The sequence below is a fragment of the Tamandua tetradactyla genome, chromosome 24 (genome assembly GCF_023851605.1).
Source record: "Tamandua tetradactyla isolate mTamTet1 chromosome 24, mTamTet1.pri, whole genome shotgun sequence".
NCBI classification, from domain to species: Eukaryota; Metazoa; Chordata; class Mammalia; order Pilosa; family Myrmecophagidae; genus Tamandua; species Tamandua tetradactyla.
The window spans coordinates 48387945-48412922 of NC_135350.1; the positions used below are offsets into that span (position 1 = coordinate 48387945).

The 24978-nt window shown below is 35.0% G+C and overlaps 1 protein-coding gene and 1 pseudogene across 1 annotated transcript in view; one reads left to right on the forward strand and one right to left on the reverse strand.

Moving 5' to 3' along the window:
• Positions 1–24978, forward strand: part of ANTXR2 (ANTXR cell adhesion molecule 2) — a 140277-nt gene that overhangs the window by 95631 nt on the left and 19668 nt on the right. The window lies entirely within an intron of this gene.
• On the reverse strand, positions 926–1410 carry LOC143668535 (large ribosomal subunit protein mL42 pseudogene; annotated as a pseudogene).

Sequence of the window (24978 nt, forward strand, 5' to 3'; positions counted from 1 at the left end):
CATTTGTTAAGTCTTATCTTCTGTGCATATTTCCACCATCACCTTTGACCTTTCCATACCTCTCTTTGGGTTTGTTTGGGTTATGGCAGCTCTAAAATTTTTGTTATTGGAGGGGTCTGTCACTAATATGGGGTAGGGAGATGGAACTATCAGATGTTCTGGAGAGGCTGGGCTCTCTAGATTTCAGGGCTTATCTGGACCAGGGCCCCATCTGGAGGTTGTAGGTTTCTGGAAAGGTACTCTAGTACCTGGAATCTTATAAGTTGCCCTGGGTATTCTTTAGGATTAGCTGGAATGGTCCTGGTTGGGGGTTGGCAGGTTATGATAGGTAGCAAGGTCTACCTGAAGCTTGTGTAAGAGCAACCTCCAGAGTAGCCTCTCGACTCTATTTGAACTCTCTCTGCCACTGATACTTTATTAACTACACTTCTTTTCCTCCATTTGGTCAGGATGTCATTGTTGACCCCACAGCTGACACTTGCTTTTACAAGATAAACAGCTTCTCCCCCTCTTTCCCATTCTTACCTGGGTTTGTACCCTCAGGAAAGTCAAATACAAATTCCCAGTCCCTACTCTTGATTGACCGCCCCTGCTCCACCCACTTCACACTGTGAAGGCCCAACGCCCAGTCCACTGGAATATTTGCTCCCTGCTTGCTGACTGAGTCTGGCATGCTTCCCCGTGGGGTCCTGCGAGGTCTGCACTCCTCCGTTATAGGACCTGTGAGCACCAATACACTTTTTTCCTTCATGTATCTCTGGTGTCACTTATGCTTACGATAAAGACATAAAAATAAACTATAGACTTTAATATCTCAGAAGAAAAAAAGATAAAATATATTTTCTCTGAAATAGAATGTCAAGTACAGAATTACCTGATATATGTAAGAAATACTATTTCACTATATATTAGTAAATACACCAGATTATATTTTCTCAAATGGCAAATATGGCAAAAGATAATATTTCTCTTTGAGTCCTAAACAGAACTTGAAACTCATCTCTCTTTTCAGTTTCCTATGACGTCTGTGATACTGTCCACGAGGACAGCAACGGTGCTTAGTAGTAAAGAATATTTTGCTAAGCTGTTCTATCATGGGTCCTTGGTTAAGATTTTCTTCTAATCTGGTTTTCAACACTTGGTCTTGTGTTTCTTCGTTATTATGCACAGGATCTGGCGGAGGGATAGGTTTTGTGTGTTCATATGGACTATCCACAGAAGGGTGGTAGCATAATTTTGTCCTGCTATTGGATGTCAAAAAGCAAGTTCTACTTTGCAATTATATTCATCTGGAAGAGAAGAGTATGTAGATTTATGACAAATGCGATATAAAGCTCCATTTTCGATTGGAAATAAATGTTTCAGGATAGTCCTGCTTGATATCACCCATTTTACTGCTGCTATTGCCATGGTGAATCAAGGTATATATTGGGTGGTATAAAAAGATGTTTTGAAGAGAAACTGCTTTTAAAAATCTGCTTCTAGACACACTTATTTTCAAGCCTCCACAGATGTTCACCATGAACCTGCCATCTTGTCCCCCACATTTGTTTTTGTACAGAGTAACTAGTTATTGGGAGACAAGGGAAAAATCTGCAAGTGTCAGGAGTTTAGATTTTAATTTATAGACAGTGAAGAGCAATTAAAGGTTTTGAGCTGGAGTGTAACATGATCAAAAGGAAATTAGAATTAGGCACTTGAAAAGTTCTCAAATAAATTTGAGATGGGAGTTGAGATAATATATGTGCTTCTGTAAAGTTCAGCGCTGTGTCATTGTCTCCTTCCATCTTTGTATTTAGTCTTTCATTTTGGATCAAAAGATGAATCACATAATAATTATAATAGAGCAGGTCTGGTAGATTGTGAAGTGATCAAGGTGTTTCTTGGATAAAATATCGCTTTTTTTTTTCCCGGTAGATATTCTATGCTATGTTTTTAAGACCAATTTAGTTTAGCTAAAAAATTGTCAAAGATTCATGGATGGCTTTAAATACTTTTCTTGATTTATCAGTGGTCTTCTCTAATGTCTCTCAGGAATATTCAGGTAGATTACTGCAGCTTGGGTCTTCCAGTACAGGAGTGTGTGTGTGTGTGTGTGTGTGTGTGTGTTTAAGGGAGGCATCGTAGGTGTTGAGAAAGGGGAGGACATGTTCATCTCATAGGAAAGATTTATGACTCAATCTAAAGGGTGTTGCATACCTGCTGTATCTTAGGCATGTTAAATTATATTTTCTAATTTTTTTAAACAATGCTAAAAATTTAGCATCATAATATTTCCATTCTACAGATGAGGAATATGAGACCCAGAGATGTTAAGTGACTTGCCCAAGCTTACATTGTTGAGAGGGGGCAGAGCCCAGAGTCAAATTTAGATTTTTAATTTCTAGTTCAGTGAATTCTCCCTTATGTCTGTGCTGCCATTTTACAGAGCAATACTTTCTTCTTCTCACTCTTCAGTTGATAACTGACTGGATTAGGGCGATATACTAGTGGGGAAGCACTTTTAAAATTTGTTTTGAACCTTATTCTTCTAGTGCCTAAATGATCAATTTTGTATTTGTGTCTCTATCCATAAATTGCTTTAGCTTGTATTTAAAGCATATATATATATATATGAATATGATGAACGTATAATTCCCCAATAAAAAAATTTATAAGTGGCCCTATATTTCATAGAAAGTGCATATGCTTCATGGAATAAGGAATTTTTGTCTCATAAGGAACCGTAGAAGTTGTGTAATTCCTAAACTACAACTCCCATCTATCATTCTGTCACCCAGGAGGAGAGCCATGTTCAGAAGCATAGGAATGGGCTCAGTGGCACAATTCTCGCCTGCCATGCCGGAGACCCTGGTTTGATTCCTGCCCATGCCAAAAACAAACAAAAAAAAACATTATAGAAGGGTTGAAATAGGCTATATATTCCAGGCATTGCAAGTATTTTTGTAGATTAGAGTAAAAGGGTATGGGAGAAAGGCCTGATTAAGGCAATTCCTAAAGCTTTTCGTGGCATATAGGAAGAAACATTGCATTAGAAGTCAGGAGATTTGGAATCTCTGTACTGCTATTGACAAGCCTGAAACAAGGCACAGATTTTTCAATGTTCCTTGTCCTCAGTTTTTCTCCTTTGCATATAGAGAAATAAACGATCACAAAGATACGTTTGAATTCTAGCCATATTGTCTTTCGTCTAATGCCAACCAAGCAAGATCTCTGAAAACTGGGCTTTTTCTTTTATACTCACCAGGGCATCCCCAGTACCTTGCACATTGCCTTTCAGATAGTAGGCTTCAACAATCGTTGATGAATCAACGAATGTAATTACATAGAAAGTCTATTTTATTGCTTACAAATCTGGTTAAATTAATTCATGCGTTTTTGGTAATTAGTTCATGAGGCCGTCAGCAATCAATAAATATAAATAAACATTTTAGAAGTCATTAATGAGAACAAAATGGCATGTCGTCTCACAATATTCTGAAATGGGTTTGCATGACCAAAACAATAGCATGATAATAAATTCATAAAGGGTACCTTGCTGCAGTTATGCTTTTGAAATAATTTGAAAATAACTGCATGGAAGAAAGTGAAGATTTAAGTTTTCTTAAGATTAAAAAGATTAAAAAAGCAACAGATATAAGTTTCATATCAATTTTCTGTCTTTATATTTGTCTATTCTTGCTGCTTTTCTTCTTTCAGAAAAGAGGAGATACTTATATTTGATATTTGATGATCTCCACTGCGATTTTGATATGTTACAGTTTGTACCTTTTGTCACAGCTGCAATGTAATTTAAACAAAAGCTTGCACTCCTGTCATTAAATATATACAGATACATGGAACTGTCTCCCGTTGGATCACTCAAAAATTGATTTTCTAACTAGGGCTAACTCTGGTAGACAAATGTTAAATGAAAATCAATCATTTTGATTTAAATCAGTTAACGCACTCCTTTTATTAAATGCTCTTCTTCCCTATAGTTAAGCACATGACAAATAACACTTGTATTGACCTCTAGCCTTTTAATGCTTCTAACACACACCTCTAAGGACATAATTTGATCATAATTTTATTCTTATTTTAGAATTAGCTTACTCTTGGTCAGTTAGATAAAGCATGTTTTATGTATTATGAATAGATAAACAAAATCCTGGATTTACTATTATTTGAATCAAATTCTTAGACCCATAAACACATATCAAATATTTCATTAAGCTAAGAATATAATAGCAATAGAAATAACAAAGTGTTATTGGGAAATAGAAGAATCTACCAAGACATGGAAACACTGCAACCTTTAATTTCATTTTTGAGAAAGGAAAATAAATAATAAAATATCAGGAAAGACTCTGATAGACTATAAACCTTGGATATTTGCAATGCAGCTATGCTGATATTTGAACAGCATCAATATCCAAAAATGTGAAGCCCACAAGAAGTCTAAATCTGAGCGTACATGTAATGAAAAAATGTGTTTACAAATATAGTTGTAAGAAAGTCAGTGTATATCACTGTTAATATAGCCATAACAGTAATTTAAAAACCACAGCATAATCTATAGAGCAGCAGCTGTGTGACAGATGCTGTACTAGTGACCTTATATATGTTATTCTAATTCTCAAAACAACTCATTGCAAAGAACTTTTATCCCCATTTTATAGATAAGGAAACTGAGGCTCAGAAAGTCAGATAAGTCGCCAGGGTCATGCATGTAGTTATTGAGGGAGTAGTGTTAAGACCATTTCTCTTTAAATAGGTCATTGAAAAATTTAGTTTACCATTTAAATAAATTCTGTTTTATGTTTCAAAGGTAATTGGGTAATTTTGCAGAGGCACACAGTAGTTTAGAATTCATAGTTTCAGTTGTAAATTTATAGGCCTCTGTGTTGAATTGAGAAAATTATAAAAAATACATTAAATTGAAAATGCCGACATAGAAATGGGAAGTACTAGTAAGCTATGTAAATAAGATAGGAATCAGTAATGAACTCTTTAAACATGCCCTATTCTCAAGACAAATATTAAAGTATTTTAATCAGTTACATTGCTGTAACTATTGGAGTCAGAAGTTTATTTGTGGATTGAATTTGGGGCACCTACAGATGTTAAACAGGGACGAAGGCTTAGAAATAAAAATAAAATGTGTATCTTTTCCTTAAAAAAGGAAAGTAAAGTAATTGGTGGTAGAAAATAAACTAAGAGGTTACATTTAATGTTAGACTTTAAAAATCGATTGTTGTTCCTAATCTGTAAAAATTGAATTATGGCACAATCCTAAATTATATTTTTCAAATGTACGTCCTTTCAAAGTTCTTATGTTCACTTAGAAAAATCAGAATTTTTGCTTTAGGTTATTGTTGACACACTCATATAATTTATTGTCAGTAAGCCTCTTTAAAATCTAGTTTTCATAATATTTTGTCATCAGTTTAGACTTCAGTTAAATTTATATTGAATTTACTATTTATTTTTCATATCATTCTCTCTTGCTTGATCTCTTATTTTGATCTATGGAACAACTGATTCCACTTGTCAAATTTATTCCTTCATCTAGTTGAAAATAATGTGCCCAAAACCCTCCTACAAAAATATTATCATGAAACGGTTTTGTAAAGTATCTCCTCAGGTAAATTAGAGAAAATTGTGGCAAATAACTTGTCGGCTATCCGTTTAAGACAAATCTCTTGTGTGACTAATTGGGAACTGAAGGACGTTGGAAGTCTTAAGTTTTGCCCCCTGGGCAATCTGCCATCAGCACTGCTTCATGCCTTGTATCCTGTCCTTACAGTTCACAGGAGGAGGCCAGGGGTCCCCCATGATAAAGCTGTCTTAGATCCTGATGAGGTTCTAAGGCAGGTTGTAGGCTCTAACCTAGACTGATTTTTATGTCACACCAACCTAGTATCATCATCATTATTATTAATAGATTTTGCTAAGAAAATACTCTTTTAACAAGTAAGAAATAGAATATCTTCCTTATTCCCAGGTTATCTGTGCACTTCCTCTTTTATTAAAGTACTAGTATTAATAATAATCATGATAAGATCATTTATGTAACTTAAGTCATAAGAAAAAAATGTCCATTTTCACAATATGCTAAAACTTGTAATATTTTTAGTAAACTATCCTCTAATTATAAGCATTTGCTGTTTTTTTCTGAAATATTTTAGGAATATTCAGGCTGGGAAGTAAGGTGAAAATTTACAGAGGAAAAGAGAAGAATTTGTACAAATAGAGAAAGTAGGAATGTTCACCTTATGTTCCAGGACAGTAGCTCAAATATTTCTTTGGCAATGTCCATGCTTTATGTGAGGAAGTAATAAGGAATAAATCTAGGTTATATCCAGCTCTGGAGGGTCTTATCGCAGTGTTTCCTAAGCTTTTTTAAAAAAGATTTTGTTGTTTTGTTTTTTTAAATTTTGTAGTAGGACCTCATGAAAACAGTTTGTTTTTTTTTTTTTCTTTTAAGTGTTAGCTTGGTGACAGGCAGTATGCTAGTAGATAGATTCAAGGAAAGAATAGAACAAGGCTGGGCTAATGCAGCAGCCACACGTTTAGAGAACCAAACAAGGCAAGGGACTGTGGGATTCCATTAGAATGAGCTGAAAAGGAGGCCCTAACAGAACCTGATTACGTAGTGGATTTAACTATGGAACAGGGAGGATAGGGAGAGGAGGAAGGGCTTGAGGTTATGTGCCACGGGTTTGAGCTTTAAAAAAAAAAGTTTGAAAATGTACAGTAATAAGTTAGAAATACTGGATTTGGCAGAAAAGTCAGGCCCAGATATGCAGACTGGAGAGACTCTTTAGAAACTGTAGGAGTGTTTAAGGAATTGGGAATCAATTTTGTCCTAAATATCAGATATCTTTTCTCTTCTGGGTTGAAATCAGCACATATTTTTTCAACTAAAACTAGCTCTAGACCTCGCCTTGTGATAATGTTTTTTTCTTTTCTTTTCTTTTCTTTTGGTCATTTTGGATAGCCTGATACAGTCAGGGTGGAAAAAGACTGAAGTGTATGAATGATCCACAGTGGGAGGACAGAGAGAGAGAGAAAGAGGGACAGAAAAGACAAAGGGATAGAGGGAGATGAGGAAAGAAGAAATACCTTTGATTTGTGAAATTCTGAAGCTATTAACTTGATACAGCTAGTTCAACATTTTCTTTCAAGAGATGTAGATTTATAGCAACTAGGCATGTGGCCCTTTTTTTTTTTTTTTTAAAGCAAAGGAGGTTATAACTGAGAGATGAGGGTCTGTAGATCGTTTCCATCTAAAAAGAAGTGTTAAACAATTATATAGATAACAACATTTGATGTTCTTAGAGAGGAATGTTGCAAATTGTAACTATTGAAATCTTAAATAGACTGAGGAAAAGGTGTGAATGGAGATGATTGAGGAATTTTTGGCTATATTTCTATAACTGTTTCCAAAATTGATGACTCAACAAAGAATCTTATAATGACTATTTTAGTACAGAGAATGTGAACAGATATTCAACAAAATAATGAATATTGAGTATATTCTCTTTTTCTTTTTTTGTATGCTGTATGGCGAGGTCACATTTCATTATTTTTCCTTGTTAGTATTCCATTATTGAAGCATTGTTTGTTGAATTTTTGTTTGCTTGTTTGTTTTTGGCGGGGGGGAGGGGTAGTGCATAGACAAGGAATTGAACCTAGGTCTCCCACATGGCAGGTGAGAATTCTACTACTGAACTCTCTCTGCACCCCTCACCACAAGTAATATTCTTAAAACATAATTTCTTTTAAGACTTGAAATTTTCTAGTGTTTTGTAGATTTAGTTGAAACAAACATATTAGAGCACAGGTATCATAGCTGTAGTAGTCTTATTTTGAATATATTCATCACTTGTGTGCTTTATTTTTTGCAAATATTAGATGATGATTTATAAACTATAGCATTTGTAAATTGGTGTATTTTCAGCAAATGTTTGTAAGAATGACACATGTCCACTAACAAAACACTTTTTGTCTGGATTCGACCAAATTGCTTTGGTGATTTAGGAGAGAATTAAAATTTATTCCACACCTTCCAAGTGCCAACTATGTTACATTCATTTTTTTAATTTAATCCTCACTGAAAACAGGTTTTCCATTCTGCATTTGGGAGGTTAACAAACGCCAAACACCTAATAAGTGGTGAAGTTTAGACTTAGAGTTCCCTGACAACAAAGCACATTTTCTTTCACTTACATTATGTTCAAGTTAAAGACTTGTATAGCCTTCTAAGAAGTAAATTATTGAGTCATTGAGGACACTGAGGTCTTATGTTTCTGATTCTGTATAACATAATAATTACTATTTATGCTTTTTGTACCTGCTGTATTGACCTACACACCCCAGGAAGGCAGAGAGGTGAGGGTTATGTCAGTATGGTCATCCAACTGGGGTGGTGACAGCCATTTCAACAGAATCCAGCCCTTGTCATCATTAATGACCTGCATTTGATGCTTTACCCCAGCCATCCTTGTTTAGTGCACAATGTATTGCATTAGAATAATTACTGCTTGTCATCTCTATTTAACAGGCAGCTCCTCTTAGTCATCCCAGACGTGTAAACCTCATGTGATCATGTACCAAACCAACGTTGGCTACTGCATTCCCATCCTGTTCGTTCATACCTGTGTCTTCTTTTTTCTTTTCTTCTCACAATGTTCAGAGACACTTTATACCTAAATTTATGGGTTGTCATTCTGTTGCTCATATTGAAAGGATTCTTCTTGGTTTTTAAATAACAGCCAGTTATTTATTAAGGAGTAGTATCTTCTGAACATAAAGCATGACTAATGGATCGAGAGTCACTATTCATCTTATTAAAAACTAGTGGAGAGGGCAGCACGATAGTGACTTAGTGGCAGAATTCTCACCTGCCATGCCAGAAACCCAGGTTTGATTCCCGGTGCCTGCCCATGCACTGAAAAAAAAAATAGTGGAGAGCTAAAGGGGAAATAAGAGAAAGGAATAGGAATGGTGACTGAAGGAGAGGATGATGACCAAATCCAAAGGTGCAGAGGGGTCTTTTAATGCTCATATTAAAAATCTTTTTTTAATTCAAAGATCTGGGTTACTTTTAAGGACAGTTTTTTTCCCCCTTCAATTTGAGGGAGAGGAAGACAGGAAATTTACTAAATGGAAGACACTCCCATTATGATATTGATCATGGATTGAAGTTAGCAAAATGTTGTTGCATATCCACTGCATGGATTTAGAAATTCTTTTGTCCCAGAGAGTAAAGATTGAGATATTTTTTCAGACTTGTATAATCTTTGTTTTGGTTAAGAGCCTATTCACAGACTCTGTTATGGTTTATTTTACTTAGAAGAGTTCATCTAAAATGTACTTCTGAATTTCTGTGTATCTTAGATTTGACACCTCAAGAAAACAAAATAAGTCATGCTTGAAATTTGGAATCATACATGCTTTGTATTCATTATGTGACTTGCATTCACTGTGTCCTTACCTTGGCTTTATTGTCACAAGTCCAGATTGAAATTTCAGTTTTTTAAATTTACCAGCTGATTGGTTTTGAGCAAGTTATGTAACCTCTCTGAGCTTTTGTTTTTCAAAGACTTTTTCAGCTGAGGTTCTTTATCTGAACCACGGAAAAGAGAAAATGATTTGGGTCACTATTTTCCCAATTCTCCCAAGAATGCTACATAATTAAAAGCTTGGGAGAGAAGTTAGTTTATCATACACAATAGATGCCTTAGAGCAATAGGTCTTAATGTCATTATAGTTAACAAAGGCCAATAGGGATAACAAAAATTTCCTCCTTATACCTCTTTGCTACCATTTTTTGCTTTAATTGAGAAAAGCTGTGTGTTTGCAAATTAGAGATGAGTGCAATCAACTAACAATTTATTATTAATTTCCAGTTTATTAGTCAATGAAAAGAGATTGCTCTAAAGCTAAAATTAATTTCTCAAATCTGTACCTTCTGAATAAAATACAGTTTTATAGTAATAATAACAGATGGATAGAAATGTGTTTTGAGATGAGCTTATACAAATCTGTGTTTATGAAATTAAGTGTATGGATACATTCTATTGTATTTGGGAAGAAACATTTTTTAGAGTTCAGGGATATTTACTGGCAAGGTACTAAGTGGATAATAATCATGGTGCATGCCTGTACCTTTTTGCAATAAGTTGTATCATCGTCACTCAAAAGTGACCTTGTTAGGTGAGGGAGAAGGCAAGAAAGATGTATAGTGCCTCTTGAGAGCAAGTGGAGTGATGCGTATCAGGAGAAGACACCAAAGATTTATTGTCTGTGGCGAAGGAAACACAGATCTCTGCTTGTGCAGTAAGTGTTTTTGACATCACCCACATTAAAGGGTGATTGGAAATTGTAGGTTAGAAAGTGTTCTGTTCAAAGAAAAGAATGAACATTTTTATATTGTTTGCATTATGAGTTTGTCTTGCTGTTTAAACTTCGTAGCACTTAAAATATGACTGATGGTGCTGCCAGACCAATCCCTATTGTAAATAGGACCTTGCTACCCTAATCATCAGATTCACTTAGTTGAACTGATATTCAGAGAATCTGCAAGAACATATTTGGTTCTGAGAGGAGGTAGCAATACAAAACAGCAGTCATTTTGTTTCTTTCAGTTTCTTATTTTGCTCACTGAGAACTTTCTTCGCTGTTTATGTGATCTGGTTTTAAAAAAGAGCAATGTAGATGATCCATTTGACCAGAAATTCAAAGAGAGGAAAACAATCGTAATAGAAAGAACAGCAGACTTTGGAGTAGCTGCTCTCAATGGTCTTAAAAAACAGCCGTATGTATCTGAAAAGTGTGGATGACAATTCAGTTATTGTAGTTGAATTCTTACGTGCTTCTGGCCGAAAGAAGCAGGGAGCTTACACATAGAAGAGATTCATAGCGATTTGTAATATTGTCTCTGTGATTATAGAAATCTTTGTTTATTAAGAAAAGAGGTGATGTATTATGTACTTTTTATTTTGTATGGTATACAGATCCTAGGGTTTTAGGTTCAGGACTTTTACTTTATAGGCTATAAACTCTCTAGTATATTTCTTCCTCAAACTTCAGGTAGCACTAACCATCCTAAAGAATACGTCTCCAATTAAAAAAGAAACAAACAAACAAAACAAATGGTTCTGTGAATCATTATTTATTCTTGTTCTTTTGTTTTTAACTTGGCATTCAGCCTGTGTGGGTTTTTTCTTTGAAACCATTGTTGAGCAATTCATGAAAACAGTAAGAAAGCTACATTTCCTCTGATATTCAACATCCACAGAGTATATATGCATATTTTTCCCCTGATGGTTTTGATATTTTACTGAAATATTAAAGATCCAATTTTAGTTTTGCAAATTGAGACAATGTAATTGGAGTGGATACCAGGATGTCCTAGCTAGAGCCCCCTTTATGGTGGAGACCCTCATTCTTCCAGCTGCAAGGAGCGTTGGTCACTGTGAACTGACAGTTCACAGCTGTGAATCTTTCCAGGAACACCCTTCGGCCAAAGATTAACCACTTCCCCTGGGACAGTGTGCTTTCAGTGTCTGATTGACATAGAGGTACAAAAGCTTGGCTTCCAACTCAATTCAGAGCAACTCAAAGAGTCATTTCGCATCAGAGCTCCTTGTGGGATTGGTCTCTGTAGCAACTGCATCACTGTATAAATTCTCCCTTTGCCCAAACTTACTTCCCTCACAAAAACCATTTTTATTCTGAGAGTACTAATCTCTCATACTTAAGTCTCTATCTTAAAGTCTGTTCCAAGGGCACCCAACCGAACTTAGAAACCCATTTTGTTGTCTTGCCATACCTGGGTTCTAATCCTGATTGTACTGTTTTCTAACCTTGTGTCATTAAACAAATTCTTAATCTCTCTGAAACTCAATTATTTTCTTTTAAATTTTTAAAAAAGGGATGGTTATTTAATAGCACTTGCTTCACAGGCTTGTCTGAAGATTCGTTGAAATAGTAAAGCACATAATGTAATGTCTGAAACTCAGAAAGTTCTTAACTAATGTTTGCTACTAATATTTTTATCATGTTTAATTTTGGTCTCTCCAAAATTGGTCTTTTTCTGTTCTCAATTTCATACTCAGACTACAGCCTACATTTTACTATTTTGCGTGTTTCACTATGGAAGAACTTATTTTCTCTACTTTCAGTTCTTTTTAAAATTTAAAGTTAGTATCTAGGAGATTATATAGTGGAAATATCTGGTATGAGAGTTGTGGGTAGGAACTAGCATTAAATTAGGGTCTATTTTGATCACCAAAATAAATTTAGTTGAGGTTCTAGTTGGTGTAATTAAGACCCTTTTGATTAGTTGGAGTTCAGTTATCCATTCTTATCATTTCAGAGATAGCATGGTTAAATCTTCTGGAGAAGTGCTGAATAAATAGTACAAAAAAAAAATCTGAATTTGTTTTGCGAGAAAAAGTTTCCTAACAAAAGAAAACTGAGTATTTTGGCTTCAACTTGTTTTAAAGTACTCACATCATCATATAGATTTACTAAGGCAGAAAATACAAAATTGCTTCTCCAAATTTATGTCATATAAAGAACCCTCTTTAATATTGTAAGGATTAAGTGAATTAATACATGCTCAATAAATGTTACCTAATATTTTAGCCATTAATAACAATACACCAGCAATCAGTGCATTTGTTCCAAGAAGATGATGTGATGATGCTTGACGTGAAAATCTGGGCTCTGAATATTTAATGGGAAATTTGGGGAATGATATTAGCTTAGCCTACAGTTAAGTCAATTACTGTTATATAAAGAAACTTTGGGGCATATTCCTATAAAAGAAATTTCCACATGGGACTTGTACATATTGCTTAAATTATAAAGTGGTCTTGTAATTGGTTAAGAAATCTCTGCATATTTGTTTTCTCATCATTACCTTCAGTGTGCAAATTTCTGTAGAAATAATGTGGCAGCAGTGAGGGGACTTCATGCTTATCAGTTAGATAGATCTAGTGTGGAAGAATATGTCTCCAATAAAGCTGCTTGAAATTAAGAGTAGGTTCAGGTGTTAAATAATTCAGATAATGTTTTAAGAACTAAGAATTAGTTGTTTCAAAAGCACTTATACTGGATTTTAGAAAGTGTAAGAATAGGTAATTGTGGTGTCATTAAGCAATTACAAAACAACTACTCTGTAACTTGAATTGAATTTCTTTATTTTCCTGTTGGCAGCAGTCACTCTCTGCTGAAATCCCAAACCCTCAGGAGAAAATACTGGGCTGGAAAGAAAGAGAATCAAAGGGGCAGGAGAGTTTGCCAGCAGTGGTGGACATGCTTAATGTATTTAAAAGATTAATGGGCTATTGAAATTAAAATTGCCAATACAAAGCATGTTGTACCAAACTCACCAATGTATGTACAACAATTATATGGGCTAGAGCTTCGGCCAATATCTCTCCTCTATATCATGAGAGGTTTAGAATAGGCCTTTTTTTTTTTTTTACATTGTTGAGTCTAAAAAAAATACCTTTTATTTGTCACACAAATTAGAAATCTACACATAAAATAAGAACTCATGTTCACATTTTTCCCCCAAGCAGTGTAGTACATCATTTTTTGGTGTGGTGCCAGATTATGATACTGTAAAAATACGAACATTTTTCTCCTACAGCAGCAGTTTAAAATGGCTTGTGATTTAATAGTTTTTAATGAGTATAACAGTAGTAATTTTTCTTAGATACATAATGCAATATATTAAACACTATGGATAAAATAGTAGCAATTTTAGGTAATGTACTACTTTTCCAGCATTATTTTAATTTTTCTGTAAGGACTAAATTGGTCAAAGAAAGGATGACATGAAAAATGAAGAAATGCTGTGAATATATATTTATGGGCTTGAATTATATGTATTTAATGGGTTTGAATTCTAAAGCCCTCTCCTCTTTCTTGCTTTTCTGACATTGTTTGGTGGTTTACAAAAATATCTTCTAGAGTAAAATATTTTGTAATTTGTATGAGTAACACTACCAGTGATGCTAGGTTTTGCAAACCTCTGGCAGGTTTTGATTAGTTTGACTCAAACTCCAAAATGAATGACACTTTGTCATCAGACTTCGCAAGAAAACCTGCCTTTTTGTTCAGTGTTCTCATTTCTTATTGACCATCTCTATCTAAATAGGTAATGATAATGTTTATAATCAACCTTATGGTAACTTTTGCAAAGAGTTGAAATTCCTAGAAATAGGCAAGACACTATTTTATTTTTAAAAGTATAATAAAATAGTGATCAGAAATAAAAATATCATTTCTTGTTTTTACATTAAAAGCAATGGCTTATTCAATACTATGTAGGGGTTTTTGAATATACTAGCACTTAGCACAGTGCTAGTTCATAATTAATGCTCAATATATAACTTGATTACTCAAGTTGTTACTTTAATCACACACAGCGTTTCATGATCTCTTTATTTTTAGATAATGAAGCAATTTTTTTGTTTGAGATTGACATCATCAAGGTATCCCTTCAAGCAGGATAGATAGAAGTTGCAAATTACAGTTTGAAAAAAGTGGCCTGAATTCTGAGTGGCAGGGAAAGTAGCTTACAAATGGTCAATTTTCTGTGACTAGGCTACAGTGAGAAGAGCTTGCAATGAAGGTATGTCCAAAAACAGATAATCAGAAATCAGTCACATTAGCCTAACCTTTTATGAATAATGCAAATAATGTTGCAGAGAATGTCTTCTTCTGCTCTATTTTGTGCAGCTTTAGATAGTTATTTGAAATTTGGTTTTCAAGGAACTTAATTGAGCCAAATCTCTGAACCTTTTGAGATTTTCCTATTACTTGTAATTGCCTCATTAAGAAGCTGAAATAGGCACCTTGTTTTCTCAATGCTACTTTTGAGACTATATTGATTGATTCCTATTCTTTATAACCAAATTAAAAGCTTAATTAAGTTTATGGGTGTTTCTTAACTGTATAAAATTAGGACTAATTGATTTATTAATTTTCTTAAGAGTATAGCAAGAAAATCACACATTCATTTTTCCTTCTTTGTAACAAAGATTAAAATGAGAAATGTTTTTGTATGATTGAATGAATCAAATTATGCATTGCTCACTAACTTTGTGACTAGCATTGTGCTAGGTAGAGGAAAAATATAAAATATAAGCATATTTTTCACTCTTTCATAGTACTCGGTATGAGTGATTACAAGTTCAAAGGTCATTATTATCCACAGTGCAATAAATAACCAGATCTTAAAGTGAATTGTTTTAAATATTGTGCAGTAATTTTTAAATAATTACTTTCTAATTATTTCATATATTAGTTTTTTTCTCCTTCTCTATCTTTTAGGTTTAATAAAGGATTTTTATTCTTTTGTATCATTCTCCAGTCCCTGAGACCAAGCTGAATACTGTTGAAATATTTCACTATTGCCTTCCATCAGCAATTATACTTGAACTTTTATGGGGGAATAAATTATCTAAAAAGGAAAAGTAGCTTTTATAGAGTTAGAAGAATGTAGGAACATTTCAGTTGTTCACTTAGGTTTAGGATGTGAAGTTAAGGGGATTTTAATTTTTTTATAGGAGACATTAAGTAGGACTCAAAAGTAATACTATCAGTTACTATGCTAATTTAGTAAAGAGAATGCTAATAGTGTTGAAAGAGAGCAGCCAAGTTCTAAACGCAGGTGATATGAAAATAACAGTTACCTTGCACTGTGTTATTTAAAAATTTATCTTACTAAAGATTGATCAAAAAATCCAACAAAACAGAGTGTCCCTAGACTAAAGAACTGTAGTTGCATCATAGTGATGATTGAAACATTTGAACCCATTTAAAGAGCAACTTCATAATGATACTGGGAATGATGCATAGTTATTTCTGGCATTTAGAATCATGACTAACATGCCATAATCTTAATATATAACCTCTAATCAGGTTATATGCATGACAGATTCCTAATTAATTCCATTTTCTTACAGCTTTAGAATGGGACCACAGTTCCTGTTTGGGAAATGTACTACATATTATTGCTGTGAATGTGAAATAGAAAATTCTCCTTGCAAAAGCAAGTGGCTAACACACAAATGGGCACTGTATACCCATCACTAATTCATCTTAGATTCCCAAGTCCTTTGATTTAACTATAAAAATCTTTAAATTTCTCCACATTATAATAATATCAGTAATCAAAATAAACAGGACTTTCTTCCCAATTTATCTCACACGGCATAACCATGTAATTATAAATATAAATGTACTTTCTTGCACTTCAGATTCTACTTCACTTCCACCTATTAGTGCTTTGACCCAGCTTTCAACCTAGTTACAGTTCCTTCTGGCATTTTCCCCAGTTTTAGGTCCTCTTTTATTACAGTTCAGCTGAACTTTGAGTTTCTCTCTTTTTGTATTTCTCTTTAGACAATATGCCCCCAACTGTTTTGCTTTGTCACTACTTCATTTTCCAATTCGTGATCTATGATGTACCACCACAGTTATATTTAATTTCAGGAATGATGTTTATAGTTAAGAAAGTCATCCTCCACTAGGTAGAAGCCAAGTGAGTGCCAGGTAAGGGCCTGGGTGGGTGTGTGGAGGCTGAAATCCAGCCCCGCTCTGTGCTGGCCAAGCTGAGCCAGCCAGAAGGAAAGAGTGCTCTTTTCTAATTGGACAGAGGTACTGCCCGTCTTAAAAAATGGACGTCTTAAAAAATGTAATTTTTAAACAAGTGTGTGCACATTCATAGGGGGCATGTGCTTTAATTTTAGGGGAATGTTATAAACCTATCTAAAATTTCTCAGTAATGCCAGCACCATTCAGTTGCTTTTTCAATATAATGTCCAAAGACATTGTTCTGAAAGCACACATGATCTCTCTGCAACTACTTCATAAAAGAACTGCAGAATAGATAGGTATTTCTTTGGTTCGGAACTTGATTACTGAAGTTTCTTGCTCTAATATTTACTTTTAAGTTTTATGCTAAACAATTATATAAATCAAACAGTTTGCCAGTTCAGATCTCTTAGAAATAACAGTAGTAAAGCCTAGCATTTATTTAGTTTTGCATGTGCCCAGCAATGTGTTTTATGTCCATTCTCACAGTGGTAACCCTATGATACAGATGCTGTTGTTTCCCACATTTTATAAATGAGGATAATGAGGTCGACTCAAATGACTCAAAATCAAATGACTCACAAATTGTAGATTTGGTTTCAAAGCCTGGAAGAGCCTACAGTTGTAGCCACCTGTGCCTTATCTCTCCACTCATTTCATTCATTCAAAAACATTGCCAGTATCACCTGATGATACTCATCTCAGAAACTCCATTACATTGCTTTTCTCATGCACATGTCTATATGCCACAGTTTATATCTGAGAGATAACTCAAAATTATTAGTGACTGTTTAGTTGCTTCTAATAGTTTGGTTCTATAGCAAGATTGTTATTGAGAAGAAGTAACTTGAAACATTTTTGTGGAATTGGGGGGGAATTAATATATAAACAATTAAAGTGGCAAATTTTCTTAGAACAAAAGAAATATTGGTATTTGTTTTCTTTTGTGAAGAAAAATTGGAAAAGTCTCAGAAGGACAAAGTGGTAAAAAAAGATCTTCTCATATCATACAAACCAAAACTATTAAAAACAATAGTACCCCAATTTTTTTCTGAGGTTGTTTTTTATATAGTTAAAATTATGCAATTATTTTTATATTGTTTTATAGTTTTTACTGTAACAGTCATTTAGTATTTTGCCAAGTAGATTTACTATAGTCAGTTTAGCATTGGATATTTCCTAGTGTTTCATTATGAAAAGGGCACCATTTTAATTAGTACAACAATGATTACTTTTATTCCAAGTTAGGTACTTTTGAGGAGAAAAGAAGTAGAACTAAGAGGGATATCCAAGGAAAATACATAACTCCTGTAATTCACTAAGAGTTGTTTGGGATCCATTTACATAATTTTATACAAGGGAACCCTTCCTGAACTGTTTTGGCTACCCTTCTAGAAATTCTTCTTAGTAATTTTCCTTCGCCCTGTATTCTTTTTTTTTTTTTTACATGGGCAGGCACTGGGAATCGAACCTGGGTCCTTGGGCATGGCAGGCAAGCATTCTTACCTGCTGAGCCACCGTGGCCCGCCCTGCCCTGTATTCTTAATAGCATATTAAACTTTTAACTCTTTTCTCTTCTTGATGATGCTCTTCAGGGAAAAAAACTTACATTATAGGGTAGGCTCAGGCAGCATTACTAAACAAAGTTTATTTTATTAATGTTCTTCTTGCATTTAAAATTTTAACAAAATGTGGATGCTAAAGGTTTCAATTGAACTTTTCTATACAATGGATATTTGGTGGGCTTTTCTATTGTATGGTATGGTATGCTACTGTATTGTTTTTCTAAAGCTGCCACAATGCAATATGGAATGGCTTTTCTAAAGGGAAATTACTGTGATACAAGGTTACAGTTCTAAGGCCTTGAAAGTGTCCTAATTAAGGCCTCAACAAGAGGTTTTCTTCACTCAAGAAAGGCTGATGTTGTCCAGAACACCATGTCAGCTGGGAAGTCATGTGACCAGCATTTTCTGGTCCTTCCTTGTTCATAGTTCCATTGCTTCCAAATTCTGACACCAGTGGTTTCCTCTCTAAGCATCTGTGGGCCTTAACTTAGCTCCTCTGGGACACAACTGTGGGTTCTCAGTTGCTTAGCATCTCATGAGAAGGCACATGATAATGGCTGCTGGGCTCTGCCCATGTCTAGGAATATGCTCTCTCTGTCAGCATCCAAGCGTATCCAAACATCCATGTCTCTGTCAACTCTGAAACACCTGTTTCCAAGCATCTGCATCTGAGGTTTCTTCAAGATGTTTCCCCTTTAAAAGGACTCTTTTAAACTAATCAAGACCGACTTAGAATGGATGGAGTTAAAATAAACAGCTGCCCCCACAAGGTTGGATCAGGATTAAACCTGGTTTTTCGGGTGTACATAATAGTTCAAACTGGCACATTCCACTCTCTGGACTCCCCAAAAGACGGGTTCCTTCCATATACAAAGTACATTAACTCCATTACAGTATCCCAAAGTCTTAAACCATTTCAATAATTCAAATACAATACCAAGTCAAAACCAGTACAGAATCTCATCAAAGTAAGTTATAGGCATGGTCTGTCCTAAGGCAAAAATTCTACTCTGACTGTGGACCTGTGACATTCAGATTAAGTTATCTGCTTCCAACATACAAAGGAGGAACAGTCCTAGGATACATGTTTCTATTGCCATAGGGAAAGAACAAAAAATAAACAGGGATCACTAGACCCAAACAATTCTGAAAACTTACAGGGCAGACTCCATTGGATTTCATTCAAATCTGAGAGTCATTTATACTTGGGGCTTTACAAAGTGAACTGTGTATGCATTTCCAAGGGCATATACAGTGGCCTTGCCATCTCTTCAAATGCTGGGGTGAGTTGCAACACTGGGGCCCATTAGGGGCACCACCTTTCTCCAGGCTCTACCATCTCCAAGCTTTGGGGCACACCTGTGGTCTCTTCCATCTCCAGTGTACATGCTCAACCACTCCAGAATAATGGTGTGACAGCAGGCTCACTCCAATCTTGGGTTTATGTTCTCCACCATCTCTGATGCCTGGGGTGGCAGAGCACTTCCTGAACATCTAGGTGAAAGGTTTACTCTCTGTCTTGAGGGCAAACTCACTTTCTCCAAGTACTTGGGTGGGTCCACTCTCCTGGCAAGGGGTTTCTTGGCTTCAGACCTTAGCTTCTATGGTTCTGCCTCTGAAGTCATTTTTCCTTCAATTTGTCCCTTTCTGTCTCTTTTAGTCCAGAATGGCATTGGTTCTGTTTCTATGATCTTCCAACACTCTTGTCAGTTTTCTATGTAGTATGCAGGGATCATAACCATCAAACAATAGGACTTTCCACAGATCCTTTCTGGATAACTTCATTTCCAATCCTGGCTTTTCCTGAAATAGCTGACTGGTTCCATGTTTTGTTAATTCTTCATGTGGGGCTCTGTTCACTGCAATTTCACTTTCTGGAAGCCTAGAATTTTCCACACCACAAATTTCTGTTCTCTTTGTATGCAAGAGTTTAGTTCTCAACTTATCTATTTCCTTTCATATTTTATCATAAGCTTCGAGGTGCAACCAGACAGCAATTTCCATGTTTAGTTTGAAAATTTCATCACCTAAGTATCCCAGGTTGTTGCCTTTAAATTCTAACTTCCATCCAACAGCAGTACAGAATTCAGCAAATTCTCTGCCACTTTTAACACAGGTTGCTTTCCTTACACTTTGCAATAAACCATGCATAATTTCTGTCTAAAGCCTCATTGGAAGTATCTTTAAAGTTCACATTTCTACTAACAGTCTCTTCAAAGCACTCGAAACCTTTTCTATCAAAATTCTCTTCTATAATATTCCCTTTACCCATTTAAAAAGCCATTCCAAACATGTTTGGTATTTGCAAACCACAGCTCCCCACTTGTTGTACCAAAATCTGTATTGGTTTGCTAAAGCTGCTGGAATGCAATATACCAGGAATGGAATGGCTTTTATAGAAGGAATTTATTGCATTACAAGTTTACAGTTCTAAGGCAGTGAAAGTGTCCTAATTAAGGCATCAGCAAGAGACTACCTTCACTCAAGAAAGGCTAATGCTGTTTGGAACACCTCAGTCAGCTGGGAAGGCTTGTGGCTGGCATCTTTTGTCCTTTGTTCACAGTTCCATTGCTTCCAGCTACTGATATCAGTGGTTTCCTCTCAGAGCATCAGTGGGCTTTCACTTAGCTCCTCTGGGATACTAGCTCTTGGTTCTGTTGTCTTGCTTAGCATCTCATGAGAAGGCACATGGTGATGGCTGCTGGGCTCTGTCTGTGTCTAGGAATCAGCTCTCTCTGTCAGCATCCAAGCATATCCAAACACCCATGTCTCTGTCAGCTCTGAAGCAACTGGCCTCCAAGCATCTGCATCTGAAGTTTCTTCAAGATGTTTCCCTTTCAAAAGGACTCTATTAAACCTATCAAGACCCACCTTGAACAGGTGGTGTCACATCTCCATCTAATTAAAAGGTCACACCCACAATTGGGCGCACCACATCTCTGTGGAGATAATCTAATCAAAAGTTTGTGCTTACAAACGGACATTTGCACACCAATGTTTATAGCAGCATTATTTACAATTGCAAAGAGATGGAAAGAGCCAAAATGTCCATCAACAGACGAGTGGCTAAACAAACTGTGGTATATACATATGATGGAATATTATGCAGCTTTAAGACAGAATAAACTTATGAAGCATGTAATAACATGGATGGACCTAGAGAAAATTATGCTGAGTGAGTCTAGCCAAAAACTAAAGTCTAGCCAAAGACTAAAGTCTAGCCAAAAACTAAATACTGTATGATCCCACTGATGTGAACCGACATTCGAGAATAAACTTGGAATATGTCATTGGTAACAGAGACCAGCAGGAGTTAGAAACAGGGTAAGACAATGGGTAATTGGAGCTGAAGGGTTACAGACTGTGCAACAGAACTAGATACAAAAACTCAAAAATGAACAGCACAATACTATCTAATTGTAATGTAATTATGTTAAAACACTGAATGAAGCTGCATCTGAGCTATAGTTTTTTTTTGTTTGTCTGTTTGTTTGTTTGTTTGTGTCTTTTGTTTTTTCTTTTTCCTTTTTTATTATTTGTATTTTTATTTTTTTCTCTATATTAACATTCTATATCTTTTTCTGTTGTTTTGCTAGTTCTTTTCCTAAATCGATGCAAATGTACTAAGAAATGATGATCATGCATCTATGTGATGATGTTAAGAATTACTGATTGCATATGTAGAATGGAATGATTTCTAAATGTTGTGTTAATTTCTTTTTTTTCTTTAATTAATAAAAAAAAAGTTTGTGCCTACAATATTGAATCAAGGTTGAAATAAACAGCTGCCCCACAGATTGGATCAGGATTAAAACATGGTTTTTCTGGGGTGCATAATAGTTTCTAACCAGCACAGCTGCTTAGTCTAAAAAAATAAAAGACTAGCTATAATATATTTGAATAGGCATCAAAATAGTATTACTTAATATGTTACATCTGGGTGTCTATATTCATTCCTTCATTTTTCTTTAGCATTCATTCAATCAATAATTTATTTCCGGGAACAGAGACATTATCAGTGAGCAAGATAAAGCAAGTCCCTCTTCTCATGGAATTTACATCTAACTGAGAGGACAGACAAATAAATGAAATAAACAGATTCCTGGTGCCTACCCATGCAAATAAATAAATAAATAAATAAATAAACAAAGAATGTGAAGTCATATGAAGAGAGGTAAGATGGGAATGAGAATAACTGGATCTAGGCATATTCTGGTATATATAGACAAATACTGTTAATTTCAGGTAAATGTGAATGCTAAAAATAAAACGAAAGAAACAAAGTAAGGAAGTAGAGGATTGGTGGGAAGATTCTGCAAATATTCAGGTATACATGAATACTTGAATGTGTTCAGACAGTTACATAAATTAGGTTACTTTCATCTAGTATTATTTGTAAGGATATAACTCTAAGTACCATCTAAATTAATACATTTGTGGCAAATAAAATAAATTAAATGTGCCCATTCATTTGAGAATTTCTATCGTTGATCTGGGAACAAGCAGTGAGCTCTCACAGTTGCAGCTTTAACCTTGCCAATCACAGACTTCCTGTAAGTGCACTGCAGTTATTTGGAACCTTTTCTGGGTTGGCGTTGGCATTCTTTTGCTAGATTACATTTATGCATTAGTACCATCTGTGCCTGCTGTACCTTCTGTGAGTTAGCCTTGGCCAAATGACTGGCATTTATCTGGAAGTGCAGAGACAGAGAGCGAGGAAGAGAGAGAGGTGCGGACGGGAGGGGGAGATCCTAGAGCATTTTACTCGCTGTTGGCATAAGTGGAATTGAGGATAGGAGACACATCGGTGAGCATAAAATATTTGCAGCTGGTGTCCTTGATTTCAACCCTTACAAAGCTGGCTCTGTTCATTTGATTTCTCTTTAAAAATAAAATATAATAGCTATTTTTCCCTCTAATATGGAAAATAAGTTAAAAACAAACATTTCAATAATGAAATACAACAAAGTACATGTACAAGATCTTCAATTTGAGAAAAAGTATGTACAATGTGCATATGTGCACATTTCTTATATGACAGTGAATATACATGATATATGGTTTGATTTAGCTGTTATTTTGGTTTAGTGGCTGAGATTTGACTCCTTTCAAATGGGACTCTATTTTGGTTACTACGGTTGAAATGCAGACTTAAGAATATTAAAAGCATATTCAGGAAAATAGGACTGTATATTCAATATGTAATGAGGATACTGTATTTATCCTGTAATAACCTCTAAGATTATATTATTTTAAACTGTATAGTTTTGCAGATTAGATCAGTAACTCGTGTGCCTACAATACACTCCAGATCTGTTAAGTGGAAATAAATAAATAAATGATCCTCTGATCAGTAAACATCATGTCAAAAAATTCTAGTTAATTTTACACTATAACTATTTTTACTTTATATCTACTTTTAGTCTCTTGATTAAATAGTTTTAAATCCTTTAGTAAACCAGAAACAATAAAATGAAAGTGGGGCAGAGGAATTGCTAAAGGAGGTCACAACACTGTAATGAGAAGCAGTAGTTGATAGCAAAGAAGAGAATGATAGAATAGATAAACTGACCAAGACTGACAAGCAGTGCAATCCAGGATCACTTAGTGTACGAAGAAGTAGCTTCCCATTGCCCGGTACGCTCTGAGGACATTGCTGGACTACAGCCTGGTATAATAATCAATATTTGAAATTACAAATCTTTGTCTTCATTATGAGAACATGTGAGACAACTCAGTTTAGGAAATGGAAATATGCATAATGCATTCTTGTAAAAAGTTTCATAAAAATGGGGAAAATATAAAGCATCAGGACTTAATATATTTAATCCACAGCTATCCTCGTGTACCAGATTGTGTTCTGCTTTAAGTTCTAGAGATCCTGCGTTCACTTTCTACCTTCTCAAATTGGCGTATTCCTCTAACATTTTATATTGTTTCATAATACTCTTTTAACTTAATTTATAATGCATTTCATTTCTGTATCCCCCCTGGGTTTCATAAAAGTGGTATTTACTCCTATATTCCCTATCCAATAGTATTTCATTAATTCTATACATTTTGTAAGATCTATGCAAATATCTAAGCTATAGTATTTTATTAGTGCCTTATTGTTTCTGATTATAGATGCTGGAGATCGACTACCCTGGGTCCAAATCCTGGGGCTGTCATTTACTTGCTATGGAAATTTAAGTGAATGGCTTGCCTTCTCTGAGCAGAAGTTTCTTCATCTCCAAAGTTGGGATAACAGTATCTGCCACATAGGACTGTACAATATCCATGTAGGGACCTGATGTTCTTTAGTATGTTTTTGAGAGAATTTAGTTAACCAGAACTTCCAATTTACCCAAATAGAGCAATCTCAGCTATTTCTATAAAAATAATAGCTACATGATTATTAATTTTTAAGATGTTGGCTACAAATTCTCATTCAAAACATTTGTTGATTGATTGGACACAAATTAATCACAGTTACTTCAGAAGATCCCTGGGAATCTTGAAAATTTGCCATAGATATTTCCAGTATCAATTCTTACTGCACAGTTTTTTTCAAGATAAAGAGCATAGAACTTCGAAGGACTAAGAACCCAATGATTGGTGGTAGATATTTTCTAAGTCCATTTTGCTAATTATTAGTCTTTCTCCCATTAAAATAGAAAGTAACAAAAGGAAACTGGGTGAACATAATTCCTGTTGTCTGAAGAATGGTGAATGAAGTTAAATTTTTCCTTGTCAGACTTTGGTTGCTCAGTAGTTCATGAACACCAGCCCGTGAAGAGGTGGAGAGAGGAAAGTAGATACACTGAAG